Below are 25,366 nucleotides of genomic sequence, written 5' to 3' on the forward strand. Positions count from 1 at the left end.
ATAGTGAGACTGTGCGAGAGCACGCTATGGAGTGTATCCATTGTGCAGCTTAGTTAAACAGGAAGGAAGGAAGGAAGGGTTACGGCCGTTCTCGTTTGTCTTCGAGCGCGCGGAATCTTCGCGCCAAATCCCCGAGGAGGATCCAATTAACTCTCTAAGAATTCGATTCCTCGTCCACGCTAATTCCAAGATAGTGCGCCGGCACTATCAGATTAGAAAAGACAATATTTGCCGCGGCGCTTGTAACTCTAATCGCGTATCGCCCAGCAGATGCTCCTTCAATTAATAGCGGCTACTGTTTGCTTCCTTCCAGAACCTTCCCTCGCACCTGCTGATTAAACAAACCGACGGATAACAACGCAAGATATACCTAGTATCATTCAGGAAAATGAAACAATCGTCAGCGTGCTTTTCGGAAAGCTATAACGATTCAATATTATCAAAGTTATATATGTATACATAAATATGTAGTCTTGTCTTCATAAAAATTAATCTTATAATCTCTGTAATAATCTTATAATTTTAAAAATCCTGGCGTCTTGTAAACCCCGGATGCCATTGCTCTCCGTTGGTAATATCGTTTCGACTTATTCCACTGTATCATTGAAAGTTCTGTAAAGCTAAGGTATTTTATCAAGCAGGTATCCCTTCGTCGTAAAAGAGAGACAGAATAAAATTGAAAATATAACGAAATAATATCAATGTAAGAGAAGCGAATTATATATTATTTAAATCGTAATAATTTGAACGTCGACAAAGCGTTTTTTCCTCGAATAAATTTTAAACGGTAATCGGATCGATTTATTAATCGTCACAACGTGCAACATTTCCGCGGCATGCGCCTTATTTATTATTTCTCTCACCGAATATTTGCGACTCGATTATCGACTGTTGACTTTTCTCCGGGCATTCGTGATGACGCGTCGTGCCTCGCCGCGATTCACAGTCCAATAATTATCCGTTTTCTGTTTGCATTGTTCTCGGTGTTCTCCAACCCACAATTTAAGGAAATTTCCATAATAAGCTACGGTTAAGAGTAATGTTAGCCGAGGCATAAATCCCTCGCGCCCCCTTTTCTCTCCACCTTCCCATTCTTCATCCACCCACAAAGGAGGCTTCCTCCGACCTCCCTCTTACCGCGGGCAAAGATACGCCTCACGATAAGGACTGCTTTTTATTTCCATACAATTATATCGACGATGTAACTCACCGGATCCGTGCTTCGCGTCTATGCATCGCCTTAGGCGCGTGTAACGAGGAGTTGTACATCTTCGAATTTTGTGGACATTGAATTTGTTGCAGAACTAAAAACAGAAGACGCATATTTTTTTTATAATTACAACATATTCAAAGTCCCCATGCATCTCTGTACAAGTATCACTGTGATTCGCGTGATTTATCGCGCGAATTTCTTTACTTTCCGCTTCATTTCGAGGTGCGCGCGCGTACAAGTCTCTTTTAAAGAATATACTTAAGGCGTCTTCCATATTGGGAAAAACTCACTGGCACTCAGTGTCTCAGTTTTTAAGTTTTTCAGAAACATGCTCACTAATTCTACCAATGAAATACGCTTCAAGCACTCAGTGCTGCCTGCAGTGCCAGTGAGTTTTTCCCAATGGAAAACGCTATTAGTCAACGTCAAACTCCACGCTCGATCAAATATTTAAATATTCAAGCAAATTTTTGAAAATTTATAGCGTGTTGAATTCGAATTTTATATAGCATGATGAGTGTACGAAGAAGAACGAGAGAGCGCGCTGGATGTCACTTGGCGCGAATCAGGAATGATAGAGATCATAGAGACTACATCGCGATCGCGATCTCGTAAACTGGCAGCGGCCAGTTGGCAGGGTGATATTTCACGGTAACGGTATTTAGCAGAACCGTCGCGACTGTCATACGCGATGAAACGACGGAGGCAGGGAAGGCATTAAGCGTAATGAATTACCAAGCGAGCGGAGTAATGTGTCTTAATTACGGCCCGTAGCACAATAATTATGTAATTAGGCATTGTTTGCCGACCAGCCCCTAATCACAATCCCGATGTCGCAGTCTCGTCACGGCTCGAGGTGCAGCGACGTGTTATCGACCGGCAGCCTTGTCTCCGCTGTTGTTTGCTCATACGTAGATCCCAAATATTTCATTTGAAATGGTCAGATTGGACGTTCTTGATTATCTCTGATGTCAAACGCAACGTCTAACGTTCTATTCTCATGTTGAATGACATTTTCGCACCAATGACTGCAACATTCAGGAATTAAGGCAGCCCAAGTAAATATTGATAATTCACTTTACTAGTAAATTACCTGAAATTTTTGTCAGATCATCCTCCCTCTTTCATCCTTTTTGTTTACACCTTGCATCCTGCATCAGATCCGCGTGAGTTTGCTTCGGAATTAATTGCGAATATGATTAACAAAAGTCACCTATCGTTTTCAAAAGTAATACCCAGACGCGCGGCATCGCTCTTAGTTGACAGATACCGGGAAAACTCGAATGCTCATGTTCGATATAAACGGACATGATTATTCGAAAGCTCAGGATCAAACGTGGCTACGGAAATAGCGGCGACCGACTGACGGAATAACTAATTTATCAATTCTTCGCTTCGGTTGGCTCCGATACCTGTGGCTGTATTTGCGAACGCGTGTAAACAGGACTCCCCCAGAACTCCCGGAACATGCAGTCACGTCGTCCTTGTATTTGGAAAGCCATCCTCCTTTGAAGGCTTCTCTAGTGCGAATCCCGCGATCGTATATTCGCCTATCGGAATTCCTCGTTGCGAAACAATCGCACAACTGCTGCGAAGAAGCTCCTTCTCTTCTACTCATAACGAACGCGGTATAACGATAGGACCGACTGTTTTTGGTGTTTCCGTTTGTGAGGGATTGTAAGAGGTAGTTTTTGCAGCGTTTCGTATTGCAATAGTCACCACGGAACAAGCCGCGTATACCGCAGTCACGTGGATTTAGTTTCGTGAATAATGGCCCAATTAGGAAGTAATAACACGTCTGTTGCCGTTGAACGACTTCGAGTTAGAGTTAGCGAGACATAGTATATGAGTCTCTCTCTCTCTCTCTCTCTCTCTCTCTCTTTCTCATTATGACACTTCGCGAAAGGGTTTTGGTCGGATGTGACAGAAAGGCACCGTGCTCCGCGGTCAACGTGGTAATTAGCGATTTCTAATTATTTGAGAGAGAAGCGAATCGAAGCGATATCTCACAAAGGATCGCGCTCGACGCTCTCATCTTCGACTACTTTCAGTATTTTTAAACAATCTTGACAGAGCGACGTGCACGTCCGACGGAAGTCATAAATCGATTTTAATGGTAAACTGATCTCGGCCGTCCAAGATTTATACTGTCTGGCTTTCAAACGCGCGTAAAAAATGAACTCAAATACAGGTTTAATTAGTGTCGAATAAAATTGCCTGGCTGTGATTGACTGAAAGGCTCGTCGAAAAAGACACTCGGATATTTCATTATGCCAGAACCGAACCGACGTCAATTATGCAAATTATGAGCATACGCATACACGCGCGTTTTCACAGAGGATCGGCCCGACCAAGAGCGAAAAATTCATTTATGAGCTTTTTGCGAGATGAAATATTTTTTTAGTTAATCGTGTTAGCCTGTCGTTGCGGTCCGCCGTGACCCCGCGTGACCCTATCTGCCCTCCACTCTCACCCTCCAGGGCAAATTCTCATAAATCCATCGACTTTCCGATATCATCCGGCTTTAGTAGTTGCACTTGTTAAATCTTACGTGGCTAACTAAAGGAACTGTTATACGAAATTAATAACGGATAAAATGATGGATTAATAAATGTCTAATAAAGAAATACGTTAGTCGATCGATTTCTCTCTCCCTTCGTCCTTTCATCATATGTTTGCTTCCTTTATACTTTCTGCACTTCCCTTTTTTTCTTTTACTTCGCGCATTCTCTTAGTCGATTCCTTCCTTCACATATACAGATTTTTCCTCTTCTTTTATTCCTTCTCATATCCGTCTTTCTCACTCTTCGTGGATTCTTCGAATCCGCGTGAGCGCGTTTCGAAGTTAATTGCAAATATTTGTAATTAACAGCTCGAGTTATAAGCGTGACTATGTATTTGAATGACTGCCCCGGCGTTTTCACGACCCCGTTTGTCTATGAAGAGGATATCGCTGGGCATAGCGCAAAAGTAGCGAAACCCATCGCTAATTATCCATGGCATGATACGGCATTTAATTAAAGCCAATAGCTAATGGCAATGATATTTAAACCTAGGCACAGGCACGCTGCCAACATCACTGTATGATAATTTTATTCTATTTTATCATGGAGGTTTTAAAAATCTTGGGCACTATTAATATTTCAAATATATAAAATATACCAGAGAAACAAGGTAATAATTAATTTAAAAATATGTGAAAAGCTGTCCTAGTTTTTGCTTTCTACGTACAAACCTTTTATTGCCACTGTCTGTAGAAGCGCAAGTCGTGCAGGGAGACACCCCTCTTTGGGAAAATCAGCGACGGCGGGCGAATTTGATGTCGCGATGCATAAAAGCCGAGCCCCGGTCGCGGAGAGAATTTTTCGAATGCTGCGAACGCGAACGCGAAAGCGAGCGCGAGAAGACAGTCCAATATTTCCCGGTGGGAATCGACAGGTGTCCCCCGGGTGGCGGGCTCCCCCTAAGTACTGCTTACTTGGGGAATTATGTCTGTCACGTCTGTCCGTTTGCCCGATTCATTTCACATCATCCGTCCTGCATTCACCTTTCGCGCTCGCACGCTGCTTTTCCTCCGATTGAAGTTGGCTTACAGCGTTCGTGCGTACCGAAACGCAAATGCTGTCTCAATAACGTTGCGCTGGCGCGCCTCTCCCTTCAATTCACCGCGGGCGTGCGAGAAGATTCCTCACAATATGTCCGGATAAAGGTAGCGTAAGCTCTTCGGGACCGACGCGACGCGAACTCCCCGACGACTCTTTGTAACATAAGAAGCAGCCACGGCCGCTGAAATTCAATGAATTACCTGGGAATCGCGCTTTTGAAATATGATCGAGCTTTTCATTTCGCGCGCGAAGCTTAGTCGTGACGAATGGAATCTGCGAAATGTTACCCTTGTGTTTATAGAAATTTCTTGTAAACAATTTTGATATTTATAAGCTAACGATCGAGATTTCCAAGGTTGAAAAAAAGTATCTGGAAAAACAGAACATAGTATCGTGTCTTTATGGACCATTCTATAATACATCGCAAACCATGGCAACTGCTGGTTGAAAAGTGTTATTTTTGGTTGCGCTTGTCAGTTGGGGTTGTCAAAAGAGAGTTGGCGAATTTTTAACTTTTCGGCGACAGCAACTGGTAATCGGCAACCGCCGGCAAATAACACTTTTCAACTAGCACTTGCCATCGTTTGCAACGTATTGTAGAATGGCCCTAAGATTATCTGAAACGATTGATAATCACGCGTCGCTATCTAAAAGAGAAATTTTTACTTCCGGAGTTTACGAGATACATTTTTTTTGTGTACACACGATAGGCGAGCGATGTGGCACGAGCGTGTATAGGTATCGCGTGTGTATCGAACGGAGGTGGGGATCGAGGGAGGGAACAGGAAGAGGAGGAGAAGGGAATTGATTTTAGCGCTGGGCTTTGTGAAATGAAACCCGGCCGAGCCATCGCCATTAACAACGATAAAAATAATCCAATCCGACGTTTGTTTGATCTATCAGCGCCTATATTTCGTGCACGCTCTATTCGGCTGATTACGATCCTTCTCGATTTAGGCGGCGAGCCGCGCCGAGTATCGTGCCGAGCTGAGCCGAGCCGAGCCGAGCCGAGCCGGATCCCGCGTGCGAGCAATCGCGGTCCGCGCGAGATCGAATTTATCGAATCGTGCTCGTCGAACTATATTCGCGATAGTAATTTCAATTACTAGCCACTTTCCGTCACTGCGTCGGATTTTCTTTGTCGTCGGACCCAACATGATTTGGATTAAGCCGGTTCCACACACGGCGTATACATACGCCAACGTTAGCGAATGCAGTGGTCATCGGTGTTGCTGATGCTGCGCATATGCGAATATATCATATGATATTGGGCATATCATATGAATATGCCCAATATTGGTTACATATATTGTAACATAGTAAATGTGTGCTAATGTTGAAAAAAATGAACGGGTAACTGCTGCAAATGATCTTGCAATTATTTTCTATGTGCAACTTTCATGAAATAATAAAAAAGAAAATTTATTTATAGATGTGAGTGTAAATGTGTATTATTATTCTTAAAAAAACATTTAGTATTCACTGCGTGTCTTTTAAAATGAAATGAATAAATTATTACATATGAATTCTTTAACAAGATCACGATAGACAAATAATTAATATAAATAGTGCCTATGGCCAAAAAAAAACCAATAAACTATCGAATAAACAAATTACTGGACAGTAATCTAGATGGTATTTAAATAGAAATATCAACATATTTTTTTAGTGGATCAACACGCAATAACTATTTTCTTTAATATTCTTTTCCAAAAGTCGTTGAGAATGTTGTCTAATATTGACATTGACAATACCTAAACTGGTCACATGAAATTTATGCAAATATGATTAACGTTGTTCATGTCACGTGGAGAGTTAGCTTTACAATCTTCGATTACCCAGGAAAATCTCGTTTTTGTTGTAAGAAATTTTGCTCCAATTCCGTTTTCAGATATTAAACGCGTTTTTTCATTATGTATCGTCAATAGTAAGCTTTATGTAACATAGGAGGAGAGGATTACGCAGTTTTATTGAATAATTATCTTTTTCCGATTATTACCTTTTTTTAATAATATCCTTTGACAGACAAAATGTAAAAGAGAGTGGCGAGCGTGGCTGCAATTTCGAATCATCGAGATAATCGCAAAGTACGTTTTTCCCCATTTTATAGCGATATTATGTAAAACAGGGAACAGGCGAACGTGGAGAATCAGGCGGCGCGGTATTGAATTTTGTGCGTTAATTTATTTGAAAAAGTTAATGATGGCAGCCGGCCGATCATAAAAAATATTCGGCCAAAAAATGGTCGGAATACGCAAAATGAAATGAAACGAAATGAGGAAGCAGGTAACGCACAAACTCGAAGCGCTGCAAACGATATTTAATTTCTCGCTTCTGTTTGATGTAACGTTTTCGAAATAAATAATTAAGATGGGTCGTCCGGACCGCGGGAGAGTACAATTTACAATCATGATTAATGATCCGCGTAAAATTGTGCTCAAGTAGATACAGAAATACGCGTAATTTTTACTGGAAAATAAGTTAACGATAAAAACGATAAAAAAAACACGTGGTCTTTTCAGTCAAGATAAAAATCACGAATGACTAAAGAGATTTATTTCCAGGATCAGCGATCCTTGTTAGAATCTTGACTGTGGATCGTATGCTAAATGAAAGAACGACGAGAAATGGACAGGTAATTATCATAATTACATAATTATAATAATTGAACATACTCTTAATTTATCTATATGCTAATTACTTCACGCCAGCCCATCCATAATCCTTACGTATGAATTATTAATCGGTGCTATACGCGGCACGGCGATTACTTATTAAAAATAAGCTCGCGGGGGCGGCGAAATTCAACGAATAATCATTCGTCGACAAAGCGAAGTCGTGGCGAAAAAAAGCTCGTGTTACAGTCACCCAATTGGCAGAGCCAATTGGTCGATTCAAAATCTATTGCCTTTATAATTTGTGCGGGAGAGTCGACTTCTCTATACCGGCTAATTTTTCGTCGTGTAAAAATCGCCTAAACGCTAAGAGAGAGAAAGAAAGAGAATGAGAAAAAGGGATTGTTATCTTTTTTATAGTACTTATAAAAATTATAAGGTTCTTTTTTAAATAGAAAATTTTTCCATTCGATCCCTCGCGTATTTTCTAAAATATTCAAGTACTCGACGGCACCACTTCACTTCCTTTGAACGGACTTGTTTATGGTGATGGTGACCGGTGATGTCGTCCGTTTCCTTTTGGAGTAGTTGAACGCCTCCTAGGGATAAAACAAATAACTTTGCTCGATAGCCAGAGTTTTCGCGGAAAGGCAAGCAAACGTCGACACGGAAGGCGGCAGAAAGAGTCAGAGGAAGAGAGAGGGGAGGAGGGGTCGAATTCATTCGTAATTCATGGAGATCGGCAGACGGCCCCGTCAAAACTTCGAATATTCGTCCATCAAACGTTTTCCCCGTCAACTTTCGCGGTGTCTAACGGTTTCCACCCCTCCCCTCCCCGTCGGTCCAGCTGACGGCTCTTCCCGGAGAAAATGATAACCTCGTTTCCGACCACTTTGCGTCGCGCCACGTACGAGTTTCACGAACTTCCCCCTCTCCCCTCCGTCGTGTACCTGACGTAATCGCGTTACTCTCCCTCGTTCTCTCGTTCTCGTTCTCCCCCGGTTGCGTCGTTCTTGCTTCTTTTTCGGCGACATCGTGGTGTCGGTACAACGTCAAAACGTCCTACGTGACCACTGATACCGAGAGGGTGATGCTGTCCCATTTGGCGTCCTCCTAGACGATCGAAAACGCCTCGTCACGAGAACGAGCGGCGAGCGGCGCGAGAAATTCATCGTCCGACTCTATTCGTCTTGTTTCAATTATTGACATTCATAAAACAACGTTGCTGATATGGTGAAAGTAAATTAAATGTCTATAAATATTCCTCGTCGGTAATTAACAAATGATCACACATCGGACGGATATGTTTCGTGAGTTTTACAGCATGTACGTGACACGGAGGAAAAGCGGTGAAATAAAAAAAAAACCGTTTACGCACGAGTCCCTCTTGCGCCATGAACCACCCCTGCGCCAACATCCTTTTATTTCCGCTTTCTCTCTTGCTATTCGAGCTGCCTGCTCGAAAAATATTTCTCGCGATGTCAAAGTTTACCGAAAATTGTATTTACGTGTAAAGAGATTTTACCACCTTATCTTGCGTTAATAAGGAGATTATTGATTTTATCGTGTGCAACATGTGTGATCAATTAATCCGTTCGATCGTTCTTTCTCTCGTCTCTGTTGTCAGCAAGGTAATAGCGCGTTAATTTTCTCGCGATTACCGTCGCGCGATCCCTTTTCGCAGAGAGTGGATAGAGGAACGCACGGAAGCGTCCTTCGCCGACGGTCGAAACAAGTGTCAGTGGCGCGGCCGCGAGTGGGTGGATTATCCCCACAAAAATCCAAGAGGGCGAGAAAAGCGGGCGATGGAATGGCAAGCGAGGGGGAGGCTCGAAGGGGATGAAAATTACGCGATGCGCCGGAAACGACAGAAAATATAAACCAGGTGAAATTTCGCAGGCAGGGAATATACCGGTTCGGCGTCGGGAGTACAAATACGAGAGACTGTTCCACCCCCTCCTTTACCCCGCGGCCCTCCTTCTTCCTGTCAGTCGCACCGGCGGCGGCGTCGTTTTTACTGCGGTCTGAGCGCCGCGGCGTTAAATGTTCCATGCCGCCGAATATTCGCATCGCACGCTTCCCCGGGATATCCCTTTATTTCGTCGGAATAAAGGCATAAACTCGCGATTAGGCGGGGAAAGGGGGGCAGCGGCGACGTGAAAAGGCGTCCGTTAAAAACAACTGCTCGCGCTTCCGCGTATTGCACGTTCGTCGTGTATGATCGAACGGCTCGAAGAATTTTGAGAGGACCGAGCCGGCTAATTTGATCCTTAACGTTAAATTTCCCAGCTTTCTTTAACTGTCGTCAAATAAGCGAAATTGCGTTCGGATCGATCGCGTTTGAATAAGTCAGGTGTTATTACATTTCGCATGGGGCTGTTATTTGATCAATGAGACCGTCCTCCTCTTTGCGAGACAATATCGCTGCTCGCGAATCGATCCCTATCAATTTTCGGATGGTTTCTATGGTCATTCGCGGAAGAAGAGAGTAGCGTTCCGCGAATAGCCGTGGCGACAATCAGGTCTCAGTTGGAGATCGATACATCGATCCCACGGCGATAGATACTACCGTGACTCGAATCGAGTCGGCGGCTCGTGAATAATTTGGCGAAAGACAAAAGTGACATCCCGATCAATTGCGCCGTGTCAACAAGGATCTTGGCAATGGAAGGCAAACAGTCAAATATTTGATAGCCGCTTGCCGAAATTCAAAAATATTCGACAAAAATACCGCCGCCGGCCTGATAGAATGGTTAATTCGTATCCTCTCGCGAATCTTCTCTGACCTTCCTGCTCCTCCCACATGTTTGCACTCCTCCTGCAATCTTATCCACCCGGAACCAATTATGGTCAGCTTTTGTCCGATGGCCGTTTTATGCCTAGCTAGTTAATCTCGTCCGGCCTAAAATAAATGTGTTTGATGTCGCGGAAAGAGTTTCTAATAGGCAACGGTTAGTCGGCCAATTAATTTCGCGTAATATGCAAAAAAAAGATAGAAAAAGATGTTATCCTGTAATTCCTATTTTTTTCATTAATAAATTATTTTATATGATGCATCTGAAAAATGTGGAAGGGATGCAAATGTGATCTGTTCGCAGTCTGTAAGCAGGCGGCAAGCCATGATGGCACAGGCAGTAAAAGGTAGGATAAACGTTATGAATCCGACTATTTACTCGGCGAAACCGCACGATAAAGATTCCGCGGCGCTATACCGATCGTTTCGCGAGATCGTGAAATATTCTTGAGTTCCGGACGGAATTTGGAAGCGCGTTTACTGCGCGTGAAACGAGGCCTTAGCGGCGGGTTCTGAATTTTACAAAATACGCTGGGGCGATATACTCCCTCGTGATGCGAGCACCTTCGCGCCAACGGAATATTCTTTTCTCTATGAGACATTATGGTGGCTTTCTTTATATTATATTACAGTAGAGTTGCTAAACTAGCGCGCGTTTTTCACGCGAGGACGCTTCCGACAAATCCACGTATTATAGCTAGGAGATGTTTCTTTTTTTTCATTTATAAGTTTCAAGTGTAATACAAAGTATATCAGATCACTGTGAAAGTCTTATTCCCCGCGATACTTTCAGCTTCACGTATTCTATTTATTCGCTTTATCTCGCAAAGTGTGAAACCAAAGATGTATCTGCAGCCTAGGCAGCAAACGCGAGCGGGAACTGAGACGAAATCGCAAGCGAAGAAAACGTGGGCCTGTCAGATCGGGAATGCGTAGGTATTATGGGCAGGCGGACAAGAAGAACAGGAAGGTCTCGGTGAACTCGGCCTAAGGCGTTTGCGGGCCTGGGCGTCCGGCGCGCTCTGTACTTACCGCGAAATGAATCAAGTCGCTGGTTCCAAGGCGGGCAGGTGCTTATTACTCACTCGTAGAGACCACGTACGCCACCCCCTCTCCCTCTCTTTCCTTTCCTTCCATATATCCTCGCGCGGAAACCTCCCTTGCCCTCCGGCTTCGGCCCGAAACTCCTCCTTTATCGTTCGCGCCTCGAATACCTCGGAAATCTCTCTTTCTCTCTCGCCCACTATCTCCCGCTCGTCGCTTTCCTCGTTGCAAAGCTCGCGATTATCGCGCGTGAGAATAATGTTCGTAGTCCAGCGCAAACTTCCCGCTGGAAATTCCAGATTCCGATTCCGATATTACCGCGGATATCTGCAAATTTCGCCGCGCCGCGCCGCGCCGCGCCGTGCCGTTTCGTTCGACGCCAAGATTTCCACGCGGAGTTCGATCGTAGATCGTAGACCGTTTGCGTTTTCGATCGTGTCAAGGAGTGAATCAAATTCGGCCACGTTCTCCTCTCTCGTCTTAAGGTCGGTCTCGCGCAATCGCCGAAGGCTTAATCGGTACCTTCCGAATTTCCGCGCGCGGCACGCTAAGCTGATCACAGGAGCTTCTACCGTAGTCGCGTTTCCAAATGCCATGCCGGCGTGCGGGCGTAATGGGGTAACGCGATTAGCTGTCGGTTGGCTTTTCTCGCAGGTGCATAATGCCAGGCGCGCGCGTGAAATTTCGCCGTTGCGGAGTTTGTCGTTCGGACCGAGCGAACGCCCGGCAAGGAACCGGAGAAGAGAACGAAGGGGATGGGGAACGCGTTCCTCTAATGGCGGTCATCTCGAATACCCCGAGGCGGCTATTGTCTCGGTTTATGCCTTCCTTGCGTATATACCACGTCGTGCGCGCATTGCAACAACCTCGGACCACCGAGTACCGACGACAGGCATCTCTCGCCATACTTGCGACCCTTTCGATCGACACGACTCTATATCCAAACTATAATTATAACTATAATTCATAACTCGGAAAAAAGGTGTAATTCGCATGTCCCGCAAGAAGCTCAATCTCTTATACCGCACCTCACATTCTACTACGCGAGAAACGCTGCTCGCATCAAATGAATATTTCCTGAAAGTCAATCGTCCGAAGCCTAAATCATTCGTTCGCTGTCGCTTCACCATAAATCGCAGTCGCATTCCCGCAGTTAGACTGACAATCGTTTGTGGTGCGAACGGCCAATCACGCAGGATGCATCTTCGTAGAGATGCTGAGAGAAAGAGAGAGAGAGTGTGTGTGTGTGTGTGTGAGAGAGAGAGAGAGAGAGAGAGAGAGAGAGAGAGAGAGAGAGAGAGAGAGAGAGAGAGAGAGAGAGAGAGAGAGAGAGAGAGAGAGAGAGAGAGAGAGAGAGAGAGAGAGAGAGAATGTGTGAGAGAATCGCATCGTCGGCAATCGGTGAAGGCGTATGCTTGTGTGCGTAACAGAATAGAGGTTTGAGCTCGTGTGAGAAATTGCGCTTACGGAATAAGCGTCCTTCCTTCGCGCCCTCTCCCTCTTCACCCTTCCCCATGCAACTGGCGCCCGGAGGGACGATCCCGATCTCTCTCGAACTATCATCCGTGTTTGTATCCATAACGGCGATACGCGTGTGGGTGTATATCCCCTATCGAGGACGTAGTCGCGCGTAATAACTGCGAACGGTTTCGTTCTCGGCGTTCTACGGGATCAGATTAGGGACTCCGACCGTATTAGATCCTCGTGAGTGCGGCGCGCCGAGATCGTATCGCGGGCGACGCTAAAGAGGAAGTGGTTTCCGCTGCGACGATCGGCCTCTCGCGATCGTCCCCATAAAGCGCGCGATTAACCACCGGCGCGCAGATAGAACATAGAACGACACACTCTCCAACAATTTAATCATGCAATTTGCAATGCAATTCGATGGTTTGGCCTGCTAAGGAACTGTTGTTTCGAGAATGAAAAGAGCCCAACAACTTTGATGTCTTAATCATACGAGTCAATATATTTTAAGAACTGCGATTAAGAGAGCAATCGTTCATATACTTATACTAAAGAATATGTTATTTCGCAATTTAAATTTTTGTAAAAATAACTGTAGAATATTCGATGTAATTAAGTCTAACGTTTCACTGGCACGTCTGATACGGTTCCTCCGCGATTCTCGTCGGGAAGCAGGATGGCTTTGGTGCCATGTCTAATCTTATCTCGTTGTCCTGCTCGTCCGTCTCCCCGGTGTCGTTGAATCGCTCGTAAATCGAGCGTGCTGAGAGAGAGAGAGGCCTCCTACGGGTTGTTCGCTTCGAGAGAATCGATTTCGCTCCCGTGTTTGCGGGATTGCGTCCCGACTGGATCTTCCGCGGCAAACCCTTCAAAATCGCTCTTTGACCGCGCGCGCCCCTTGAAATCCTCCCCGTATCAGATCCTCTCGAGGAGAGAGCTAGACGGATCGCTAGACGGATTGCCGGCTTTCGTCCAATGGCTCTCGGACATTCCGAAAAATTAGTGCGAGTTGTCCCATCGCGATTGACCGTCGTCAAGATCGATTTACGCTCGATGTTTTAACATTCGGGAAGCGAATAAATTACAAATGGCATTTCGAGTGGACAAGACGCATTTTATTGCATACATACGCGTATCTACGTCATCGCGTTAAAATATATATTCTCGAAAGTTTATTTTTAAGCTTCCCCGGCTGTGCGTATCTCATATACTTGTGTTTGGTACCTCAGCCAGTCCCAGTGGGAGCTCATGCTTCATGTAAGGAATCTGACGTGAGTTCCGGCTATATGAAGATGTTCTTCGGCTTGCGGTATCAGCCCCCCCATTGCTTTCCCCATACGAAGGTAGGTAAAACGACGGATCAGCCGAGCAGCGCCGCGCGCCTGCATATTTCATAACGGCTGACACAATTTCCGCGCCTTTGAATCCCTTCGGGGTCTTCTCGCCTCGCGTTTGTGTTCCCTAAAAATTTCAGCGACCGAATATACTCGATCGAGCCATCATCCGTCGTTGTAGTCGGCGGCTATCAGAAGAATTCGCGTCGGCGAATTGTTCGGACCAAGTGTCCTCCTTGCGTTGCGCGTTGATCTCGCCCACGTCAACTTGAAAAAAGTGGAACGACTTGGTATGTACAACGACACACAATAACAACGACAACCGAGCACTGACGACGAAAAAAAAAACATCGAGAGAAAATCGCCGAGTGAGTGAGAGGAAGCCGTAGCCGAGCGCGAATTTGACAATAAAGCTTCGTTGGAGGGAGCAGGGAAGAGAGAAAGAGAGAGAGAAAGAGAAAATAGCCAGAGGCGAGTTTTCACATTTAATTCGCGCTCGCTGGAGTAAAGGGGTGGGAAAGGGGAAGAGGTGGGATAGGAAGGCTCAGGGATTAACGTCGCGAAATATCACGAAAATATGTAAATATATCGAGAGACAGGCAGTCGAGCGGGCAGCGGGTGGTAGGGTTGAAGTGGGATGAAGGTTTGAGAGGGGTTTGCAGAATCGAGTGGCTAGGGCTGATGGCGGGGTGGATAGGAAGAGCGAAGCTTTCCAGAGCATAGGAGGCCCATTGAAAGATTAAAAAACTCGCTCGCGTGCACACGTCGAATCTATACTCACGGACCCTTTTTTTGTCTCTCTCTCACTCGCTCTTTCCCTCTTATCCTCTTTCTTCTCATGTATAAGCGGAACATCCCGGGGTAAAGCGGAAGGCAACGGTGAGAGCGGCTCAGTTATTTAACTACAAAAATGTTCCACCGACGACACCGTCGGGTTGTTTTGATCTCGATTCATATTGGCCAGATTTAGCGCGTGTATGTGCGCTCCAAGTATTTCGCGTTGACTGACAATAAGTATATTCTTATATTTTATCGATGCGCAACGCGATCGTTTTTCTTTTTCAGCAGGCGATTACTACCGTTACCGAGATGATTCTTCTAGCTAGGATACAGCCGAAAAACGTTGCCGTTAACAAAAGTATATGATTAGCGGCATACGATTACCGTGAATAAATACGCGCGTGTGGGCGAACGCGAAGGGAACGTAAGTAGGAACAAAAAGCGGACGAAGGATTTTACTTGGTTTTAATTCCCGTAGCCGAGAGCTCGGACATAACACAGGTAGACTCTATTGTTCCGCCGTTCCGCGAAAGAAGAGCCGACAGAGACTATCGGCTTAGTTCTCGCTTTGAGATTTGCCGAGATTTGGAGAACGCTTAATGCACCGTGAGTGGGATAGGAGCACTTTTCAGATCTGCACTTTTCAGAATCTGCAAGATATCCGCGAAACTCTATAAGCATTAGTATTAAAATGCTTCTTTTTTTTTTAATACGTTACGTTCGAGCGTACCGAATTTTTGTTAAGGGAGAACGATTTTTCAAAATATCCGTAGCTGCAAGAAGATACGATAATTTCGTCAAACATTTCGCGTAGCGAAATAACGTGCAGCGAGATAAATGCGAGTGGAATAATTAGTACAAAGCGGAAAATGACTTTTGTGCGTCGTAATTAATCGGCGTAATCCAACTTCAACAGTGCTGTACTAATTATTCAGAGATACAGCATGGCACTTGAGGGTTTTGGTAGAGATATAATAGATGTGCCCGATGCAGATTTCTGCCAAATTGGGAAATCTATATGGTTGACACAGAAAATACAGCCGTATAGAGAGATGCAAATGAAACCGATATTTGGTACTCGCGCAATGAAAACAAAACTTTTCCGTGAGATTTATTGTGATTTAACACGTCAATGCGAATTTCGCTCTCCGTTTTTAAAGAATTCTGATTAATCGGACAAAATATCAAGACGTTTTCTCAATATAAAACTCGAAGCAAAATAGTGGTAGATTTGATCAATTTTCTCAAATAAATACACATGAGTTTCTAATACATATTACATACCTTCAACTTAAAATATATGAGAGAATAGAATGTATCAAACTAAACTAAGATATATCATAAAACAACGTTCGATTCGTCTTTTGCATAAATAAAGAAACGGCCTCGAGATCTAATTGATATAAATTTCATGAACATAACAATTCGAAAGGGTCAACGTTGGTTCTCAAAGTGGGCAGCTTTATGGTGTGCGAAAAATAGCGCGCGCAGAGGAATACGGAAAATGATTCGATAACCCGATCAATCGCATCAGACAGATCGTTCGTTAGGCCACGCGTTACTGACGGCCGGTCGAATCGCGGATAATCAAAGTCGGTACAAACGTGCTTGAAATATAACACCGCGCGAGTTTGCTCTCATCACCCAGCCTTCGGCGACGACGCGCGATGCGCGGAGTGCGCCGCGTTGCGCCGCGTCGCGTCGCGCTGCGCCGCGCTATGCCGCGCTACGCCGCGCTGCACGCTCGTCAAAGTGAGACCCTCTGGCGTTTTTTGCGATATATCCCGCTCAATTTTTCTTTATTCGGTGCATATTTCGCGTGCGCCGCACCGAAATACTGCCTCCCGAATGTTGACGTCGCGCGTTTCACGGCTGCGACACGTCCAAAGGGAATCGCAATTAATTTATTCAACGCGTAAATGCGACATCGCGGAAACACGTCTTTCCGCCCATCAGATGTCACGATATCATAATTAATGGTTGTCGCTCGCTCGTATTTCCGCTAGCAAAGGAAGGAATGGACCTTGAATTAATTGAGTTTTTTTTAGAATTGAACAACTCTGTATGCGTGGGGGTGTGCGATTAATCGCTAACAATAATTATGTGTATAACGTGTTGGAATGTGGCATTCTATCGACCGGTAATAATCCCGTTTTGTAAATCATGTTGCATTCGTTAAAAACGTTAAAGGTCATTTAAAAATATTTGTACGTAAGACTATTTATCATTTCCACTTGATCGTAACATTCCGAAGAAAGGGCAGGCACGGCTTAAGTAAAGCAGCGACAGAGAGTAGCGCGCTGGCTCGAAAAATAACTTCGCTTCCTATCCCCTATTCTACGTGCTGGATATCATTGTTGGACGGCACGGCTCTCGCGCGCGGCTTATTAGAATAATACACCGTCCGCGTGTCGCGCGGAGGGGAACGATGGCCAGCTAAATACGGAGGTAATTGTTCGAGGGATTGTTGTTCCAGGTTATTCTTATGTAAATCTTGACCAAGTCAGTTTGCTGGAAGTGAGAGGGGAGGTGGGGAAAGGAGGGTTGCTAGAAAGAGGGATACCCTACGTAAGCGCGCCTACGAATATTTGCACGGGGTAATTATTTCGTCCCCCGGAGGAAAGCCGGATTTCCGCCGGGGAGAGTTTTCCGCGTGTTATTTCGCCTCTCCTCGTTATATATCCGCCATTGTTCTTTCCCTCGGCAACTTTAGGACGACACGGTGTGCCCCGATCATGCCCCCCCTTCTGCTCCCTCGTCCGGCCCTCCGGACACTCCGGAATCGCTTTCCGCGATTTTCGGTGCTTTAACGCCGCTCGACTTTCTTCGCGCTCGACATCAACGGTCCCGCGGATTTTAATCCCCGTTCAGGATTTCGCCGCCGCTTTTTGCCGGTTTACCTTGAGATCCACCCGATCTCCCGTGCGCATTCCGGAGAGCTTAAGCGAAAGAGTTCAACTTTTCGTACGCTACTTTCGTTAGTCGCCACTTTTTCTGATCCTCATCTGCATTTATCGTATTCGCGAGCGAATTTATTTCCAGTAAAAATAAGTATATCTTAGCGCTGTTCCTCGTTACAGCGACGATCGCTATTATCTATTTCGCACGAACAATGTTACATGCAAAGGTGTTCATGGATAAAAGTAAGAGATTAGATCTTCGATGCACTGTCGCGTGTTATTAAGCGACATTGTCCCTCAGTCGCTTCTACGTCCTACCTTTTTGCACACGTTTCCGCATGGAATTAATAAAATAAATGGGATAATAGAGCCATACACACTTGTCGAAGATACAGGACGTAATCGTTTCAATCGAGCACTTAACGTACACGCGACGTTATTTCGTGCGATTGTAATCGGTAGAAAAATCGATTCCTTAAAAAGAAAACAAAGAGAGATTCTTGTACGTCTAATAGTGAAAATTAATTAATTTGTCGCGTTTTATGGCAACGCAAATATCATTAGCTTAAAAACAGACTAAAAATAGACACGATTGTAAATAACAATGCAGAGATGGGTTTTCGAATCGGATCGTGCAGATAATCCACTATTGCGAGAGGTTGGGCACAACTCAAACGGGCAAAGTCGATTACTTTGGACCTTACATGGGCTCAACGGAAGCCTGTCGAACATCAAAGTGCCGTACGCGGCTTCCTGGTTAATTAATTCTCCCTGTTGTGCCAATCTTTTCAGCGTGGCTTGTAGAAAGACATCATGCGACAACAAAAATTGCAGGCACATGGGCATTCGTATATGCATACAACAATTTATGTTATATGAACTACCTAAATTGTCTTCCATTAATGCTTGAACGTAATGATAATTAGTCCAGTTTCCTAATTAGTACTTTAATAAATTAGTCGAAAGCATTAGCTAGTAAATTGGAATAAACTGAAAGATTTAGCCTTAAGTGATTTGGTTAAACAAATCTTAAACAAGTTAATTGAGCCTACTTTAAATTAAACTGTTCGAGAAAACTGATTTTAAGTCAAAGAATCCCATTTTTTATTATTATTTAATTTTTTCAAACTTGCAGAGTACCAATCTTATGGTTGCTTAAAATATGTTACAGGTGAGTTCTATTAGTGAATAAATCGGAAGATTTCGATTGAGGGGCTGACTTGACCTAATCCGTTCCATTCTCCAAAGTCCACTCTTGGGGTCTCCTTAGCTTATTTTTCGCATGTCCTGTCGCGGAAAGAGTACACGGAAGCGAGGAAAAGCCGCAGGTGCGGAGAGGCGGGGCGACTGGCGCAAGCGCAGGTGCAAACCACACCTCCACGAGGCAAAGCAGGGAGGAGCGAGACGGAACACCGTTCGCGATGCTGGCCGCGATTGGCGACCTCGTTCACCTGCTTGGCCTCGTGTCCCATCCACCCCCGCGTCCCTTCCACCTCTTTCCTGCTCCTGCACCCACGATGGAATCTATTAATGCATCTGTATGACGTCACTTATCGTCTCGTCTCACCGCCTGCCTTGGCCAGCCGGACACGATGACAGCGTCCTTGCAACTGACGAACAAGTTCTCGATGAAGTTGCGAGTCGACGATGACTGATCTCGCTGAATCATTGACTGCCATCATTACACGGCGAATCTGCTTTTTAGAGATTCTATATGTAAATGAATAACATTGTAGGAAGTGCTGCGTCAAATTGATCTCGATATAAATTTAGATATAAATCTTCATGAAACGAGATAATTTTGCATTTCTGATAATCATCAATATACCTGTAGTGTTTATTAAACCACTAATCTCTAAAAGGACTGGCATTATCTTATATTTCATTATTTTATGAATGCACCTGTAATTCTCTAAATGTATATATATATATATATATATTACTTTTTTATTATCAGCCTATTCGTGAGAAACGATTCGAATTCTTCAGCATCCCATTCGAACACCCCGGCGACTTATCGTGGTCTCTACCCCACCACCCCACAACCCCATGCTTAAAAAGCCTTCAGCCTGCCAGTGGATCTCGCTAGATGGCACCTCGCTGACCTACCGCGGCTCCTCGCAGTCGATTCGCGGCTCTCCGACCGCACGGTCGTCCGCAGCAGGCGCGAATTCAGCACGCGCCGACCACGTTTTGCTTCCTCGGTCCAATAGCACTAATAATTGTCAGGCAAGTCTTCTTCGGCCTTGAAATCGCGCGCGTTGCTGGGGTAAAATCTATTTCAAATTCTTCTAAAACGTGCACTTTTCTCACATAAGTCACGAGCTGACAGCGTGGAGTCATGTGAAAGTGTCGCGCGACCACGAGGTGCTCGATCCTCGATCATTAGAAACAAATTTCGATATTAAGCTCTTTGGACCCAGTCTGTTGTTCGAACGAGTGTTTTTCGCAGAGAGGTGTGTGCGTAAAGCTTTTACATCGTCAAAGAAAATTTGTTAATCTGAAAAACGAAGCGTGATATCCGGCTCTTCAGGACTTTGATCGCGAAAGCTTTTTCCGAACGGTTTAATTACATCACAAGACTGTTCGAGATGTTTAATTCATAGATTCGTAATCATTGTGACTGTGGCAATATTGAAATTAGTAAAAAAAAGACACCGATAAAAAGGATAATTTAATAAGTAACATAAGACCTAATATTTTCTTGACTGATTCTCCGCTTACATGTTTCAAAGGCAAATATATATCGTAACATTTAAAGGACCGAGGAGATAAGAGTATAAAGGACCTTGATTATTCGAATATCTCTTCTCGGTTTGGACGAATTAAATTATTAATATTCGTTGTACTTGTCAAATCGCACAAGAACAGCTCATGAGTGAGGCGTAAGACCAGGATCACTCGACAGTGCCGCTCGATCATCTGGATCATCTGGATCCTGCGAGCCGGAGTGAGTATCGCAAAAAAATGCCAATAAAATATTTTGTAACTCAAATTTTTGTTATACTTTTATGTTTGTAGCTCGATGATTACTATAGAAATTACGACAAGCGCAAAAATGTGATTTAAACGTCATTTAATTCTCTATGTGATATACTATCTAGTTTATAAAAAAAATATTTTTGTTATTAAAAAATGCAAAGAATGTATTTACGTGTTTGCTCAATAAATATCCGCACGTGAAAATAAAAATTTTTATTGAGCTAAAGGAATTATGTACTCTTTATTAGTCGATATTTGCTAAAAAACAGAAGATATGTAGTGGTTGTGTGAAAGAACGCACGTAAATATTTAATTAAAGGTCCATTTAATTTCGACGAGCGCTAATTTCGTTTATATTACACGCGAAATGCTTCCCCCCGGATTCCTCGATATTTTGCGATAAACAGTTAAAATAAAAAAAATGTGATGCGTCGAATCAAGTATGAGGGTGAAATACTAATGGAATATCATAACTAGCGATATATATCAAAGCATTTTTCCCGCAGTTACGAGTTACGATTCCCCGCTCTCCAACGTGTATACATATTACATCGAAACTTTGAATATATGATAAATTAGCGAGGATGGAATGCATAACAATTTAAATTTGATTGATCTTTCGTATAATAGGAATGATTGTTTGAAATAATATTATTGTGTATTTTTTTATAATATAATATTCAATTTATAATTTATTTCACATGAATGTATATAGTCTTTTCAAATTCGCTCGCTCGTGTGTCAGAAGCTTTCAGATAGATTGTGTCATTTCGATTATGACGTCTCGTTATTTCGATACTACATTTAGATCCTTATCAGGCGGAACTATCCGCTCGCTATTCTGGTAACAATAGACACCTGCGGGTCCCACCGGCCGGTTCAGGTACGGCAATTTGAATTGCGATTTTTGCAAGGGGGCAATTTATTACACGGCTGCACGAACGGCGACAGTAGAAGAAGCTGGCAAGCCGCTGGTGGGAGGGTAATGAAATTGCAATCATCGTGTGAAATTTAATATTAATCCCGGATGTAATATGGAGAGGGTGCAGGGGCGCTCAACCGCCGCAAGAATGCCGGTCTGTTATTCGAAACTGGACGTTGGACAAGCGCAAGCCGCTTTCGCGAGAAGAGGAATGGGTATCCAAGCAATTAACTCTGTCATGTGCAACGTCCGTGTTCGTCGAAACTTTTTCATTACTCAAATGAAATATCTGTATATGTATATGTGTATGATACTATATGTAAGGGAACATTGCGACTGATACGACGAGCGCTTTTTGAGCGAGACGGCCGGCGCGGCGGTCGAAATGCAACGACCGATGACTAGAAAGAATCTGTAAAATATTAGGTATCCTTAACAAGCGATGTTTTCGCATCACTTTGTAAATTTAAGTTTGGATTTTATTGAGTTTAACCCGCGATTTCTTGTACGGTGATACAGTTTGATAAAAGCAGCAAAATTGTGTTTTCAATAAAATAGTTTCGTTGAGAAAACGACTGTTCTTCTTTGTCATGTTTTAGTTTAGTACCTATAAAGCTTAGAAATTATCGCGAGAGACAAAGTTCAAGCCTGCGTTTGCGAAGGTATTTTCTGCGAGACGAAAGATTGGTTGGGCACCGCAACGAAGTTTAAGTGACGAGCATCCGTTAAAATATTAATACTCGACTTTTAATGAGAGCTCCTCCTCTTATAGAGTGCCAGTGCTCTCTGCCTCGGCCCCCTTTCCCTAGACCTTCTCCCTTCTCTCTCTTTTTTTCTCTCTCTCTCTCTCTCTCTGCCTCTCCTCTCTTGTCACGATCCAATAAACGCTGCGCGAAGAATCTTGATTCGCGAACTTCTCGGTGACTCCTTTCTTCCCGGACGTTTCGGTCAGCATGATCGAAAATCAAAGTCCCGTACAGTTTTCCTCTAGTACGTCCAATTAAATTCTTAAACTGCTTTGTCCGAGCCTCCTGGTACAAAGAAATGGTTTCCGTACGTACATATGTCCGGACGATCAAGCCTTAAACAACCAACTAGCTAAAACTTTGAAAACAATTCCTTTGAAAGCTAAAGAAAGAGTTCACTGGCGGTAAAAACTAATTAAATAAAGAAAGTTAATTTTGTGATTTGTTTTATGATTAACGAAAATGCGAGTCACAATATAAAATGTATCTTAAATCTCTTTGAAAATCCTTTTTAATTTATTCTGCGACAATTTAAGAACAGCACATTCTTCGTTTCTCTGTCTTGCCTCTTTCTTCCTCGCATACTTCTTTTCCTTCTCTTTCTCTCTCATTTCTGTTTCTACGGTGCTATCGGCTATCTCATTGTTAGTCCTGTGCCACTTCCTGTTGCAATTGCTATCCTAATCGCGGCAGGACGCGCTGCGCCGTAGGTACCAGTGGTGGCGTCTTAGTCCTATACTTTACTGTATAAGTAACAGACCATTAAAAAGACAATATTGCTTTAGATATCTATTTTTGAAGAAAGAGAATGCATAATAGATCTTGCATAAATTTTCAAAAAGATAATCTTTTGTAGAAAGTATTTTTTATATTCAAGATTAGGAGATATTTTGAAGTAAAAGTTTTCCTCTCTTTGTGTCAGCAACCCTTTTTAGATTGTCAGTATAGTGAAATTTAAGATAATTTACTGCGATTTTCAGGCAAATTAATAAACTGAACGTTCGTTTTATCAAATAAACGTTCTTCCATTAAATCAATAAGCTTACGCGCCGTAATTGCGTAAATAATCTGTATACTACGAGATTCAATTTTGATTCTCAAAAAGTCGGGGAGGCGCAACGCAGCAGATTCGGGGGGATGCACCAGAGGAAGTTTCTAAGAGACTATCGGGCGTAATATATTAGATTAATTAATGTAATCCTAATAGAACGATCTCATCTTGACGCACAATATGGTCTACCCGATATCACGAGCGTCTCGACGTCCCCGACGCGTGCATACGGCAGCTACCTGTAATACATGCACGCGACGTAAACGCATACGTTGCCACGGCGTGTATTACTGACAAGATAGGTCGAACAATGGCTTCCATTACGGGTAGAGGTTGCCCGAGTTAATGGGCAAATTGTCTGCTAAGTCATTTAAAGGGGGTAAGCCTGCCTGCACGTAGCGAGCTGCAACCTCTTCGCGATCGCGTCGACAATCGATGCGGTTAAATCAATGTAAGAGTTCCAAGTATCTTCTCTAAGAATGCTATCAATTATCTGAAACAATTATCGCGTCTCACGTATGTACATGGTTTATGTATTATCAGAGATTGCATGTATCTTACCACCAAATAATAATAGTAACGTTGCGACTGTAAGGCTTCAACGATACAAACCCCTACTTTTTTTTACTTATCCGTATCTTTTCGCTTTCACTATGTATTTTACAGAATTTTAGTTGCCAGAGCTGTTCAATTTTCAAAGACACGAACGCTAATTAAGATTGAATTTCCATTACGAGGAAATCAAACGCGGATTACGCAAAGAGCGAGAGAACCCGCTCCGTATACAGCCTTTTTCGGCTAACCGCGTATAATCTTCGATCTTGTTGCCATGAACCCTGCACGATAAAACAAGCCCGATACGTTGCATCGCGACTATTGAGCGGTTCTTCGGGTTCCACTGAGTCACCGAACGCTCGCGGGAGCGCGTGCACGTTAATTAGCGGAATTAAATACGGCGAGGGTGACCTTGGCGGATCCGCGGCCGCCGCGCGCGGAGAAACGCGTGAACGCGCGCGTTCGCTCCTCGCTCGCTCGCGTGCTCGCACCAGCGTGGCCTCGCGTCGCGATTCAAAAGTGTCTTCCGAAGGGTTGTAGAACATTCCCACTAAAATATAAAGTGGCTTTCGGGGTGGCATAGCAATGGGGTGCCTATCGCATGCATTCACCCAGGGACGCAAACGTGGGGGTGCTATTGATCGACCGGGGAGCCAGTCAACCCTCTCGGCCCTACACGCGCGCGTAAACGTTGCACATAAAATCACACACGTACCTGTACAACCCTACGCGTCGTCTCCGGCTCGCGCGTCCTATGGAGGCCTCGGTCGAGAGGGTTTAAAGGCCGAAATATGCCATGATGGACAGACTTACCTGGAAACATCAATTTAACAATCGATATAATATAATATAACTATAATAGACACAAATAAATCTTTTAAGGTAGATTTCAAGACAAGAATAAAAAAAGTCAAGAATGTAAATAATGTATAAATAATGATAAATAAAGCGTACATGACATTTTAGCCTTTAAGCGCACGCTATCGCGGCATCTCGTAAATTGTGGTGAGAAACCGGCCGGGGAAAGGGATATTCCCAAAGAACTATAAGTAAGTCAGAGAATAAATTGATCCGTGCTGGGTGGTGCCAGCTCGAAAAATAGGACGGACCTCATTACTTACGCATTTCTCATTAATTAATTCTTCTAATTCCAGAATATCTCGCCTTTATATTTTCGCACATATATATTCGCATACAAATGTAATATAATCCATTGCATCTATGAGCATCATACGGCAAGAGAGTTAAACGCTTAATAATGTACGGCGTGAATGTGCAAATCCCTCCGTGTCCCGACGTAATCTTCATCTTGCATAGAGATGTCCATTCGATCTCACAGCTATATTTTCGCGCTATATTTT

At 43.8% G+C, this 25,366-nt stretch overlaps 1 protein-coding gene across 1 annotated transcript in view; it reads left to right on the top strand.

Annotated features, from left to right (window-relative positions):
- Nucleotides 1-19,885: 19,885 nt before the first annotated feature.
- Nucleotides 19,886-25,366, top strand: part of LOC139773293 (uncharacterized) — a 174,814-nt gene continuing 169,333 nt past the window's right edge. Inside the window, exon 1 of the mRNA XM_071707649.1 lies at nucleotides 19,886-20,699. The gene's annotated coding sequence lies outside the window, so the exon portion shown is untranslated. The remainder of the gene's footprint in view (nucleotides 20,700-25,366) is intronic.

The sequence above is a fragment of the Temnothorax nylanderi genome, unplaced genomic scaffold (assembly GCF_030848795.1).
Source record: "Temnothorax nylanderi isolate EJ_2023f unplaced genomic scaffold, tnyl_v1.0 TNYL_tig0060_pilon, whole genome shotgun sequence".
NCBI classification, from domain to species: domain Eukaryota; kingdom Metazoa; phylum Arthropoda; class Insecta; order Hymenoptera; family Formicidae; genus Temnothorax; species Temnothorax nylanderi.